The sequence below is a fragment of the Austrofundulus limnaeus genome, unplaced genomic scaffold (assembly GCF_001266775.1).
Source record: "Austrofundulus limnaeus strain Quisiro unplaced genomic scaffold, Austrofundulus_limnaeus-1.0 Scaffold426, whole genome shotgun sequence".
NCBI lineage: Eukaryota > Metazoa > Chordata > Actinopteri > Cyprinodontiformes > Rivulidae > Austrofundulus > Austrofundulus limnaeus.
This window is the reverse complement of record NW_013952828.1, coordinates 351910-353153: the sequence shown is the minus strand read 5'-3', so window position 1 is coordinate 353153 and position 1244 is coordinate 351910.

Sequence of the window (1244 nt, the reverse complement as noted above, 5' to 3'; positions counted from 1 at the left end):
AGAAAGAAAGAAAGAAAGAAAGAAAGAAAGAAAGAAAGAAAGAAAGAAAGAAAGAAAGAAAGAAAGAAAGAAAAGCGTTCCAGACATGAAACACTGCTTTAAGTTCAATGTATATTTACACATTCCTCACTAAATCTTTAATCTCCTCAGGTGTGACACCTGAAACAGCTGGTGCGCCTTTAAACGCGCTCAGGACGGGTGAGTTGCGCCAAAAATAAAAAACCGCGAGCTTGTGCGTAAAAGGCGCGCGCAAAGAGCGCACCGTCCTCAGGACCTGTCCCTCCGACAGGTCACTGAACGCTTGTTTGGTGAAACTTGGCTGTTCGATGGGTTCATCGGTTCATGTTTGTCTTTGACAGGAGATCCCCCCAAGCGTCTGTCCAAGTCCAAACACAGAATGAACATGTCACGCAATATCCGGGAAGACTTTCAAAGTAAAGGCGTAAAATTTTGTARAAACATCGAGAGCTGATCTGATCATATGAAGATTTTTTTTAAGTTTGTTTGTTTGTTTGTGAAACTCTGCTTTAGAGGACTGTGCAAGATGATTTTATGAAGCAGAGGTCATCACTAATGATTGTTATCAAGGCAGTTAATGGAGACAGAAAAATCCAGCTTCGTCTTTATCTATTAATTACCAAATGAATGTGGAGCAGAAAAATCCCAGAGATTAGACCGTGCAAAACAACAGAATGATATGTCTCAAATAATACTGTAAAAYGGCAAGTTTTAAACAAACTTCTATAAAAAGACGAGGACACCTATAACTATGATAAAATACGTTTTACATGACAATTCAGTTACAGCCAAGGAGACATTAAAGAAAAACCAATTATATTCTGCTAAAGATACATGCATACATACATAGATACATACATACAATACTGTATGTAAAACCTGTGGGATTACATGTGAAAAATATAAAACTGCACTTAAAATATTGGATTATAAATGAAAATGATAAAACAACAAGCAGAAACTGTGGGATTGCATGTGAATACTATAAAATTACATGAAATATATGTGGGATTACTCATGGAAACTCTAACAATTTATGTAAAACACGTGGGATTACACATGAAAACTTAACATGCAATATCTGTGGGATTTTAGTTCAGTTAGTTTATTCATTTCTTGAAAAATTAACAACATACAACAAAAATACAAATCATAAATTAAATGAAAGGTAGCAGAAGATTTTATGTGTGTGTGTGTGTGTGTGTGTGTGTGTGTGTGTGTGTGTG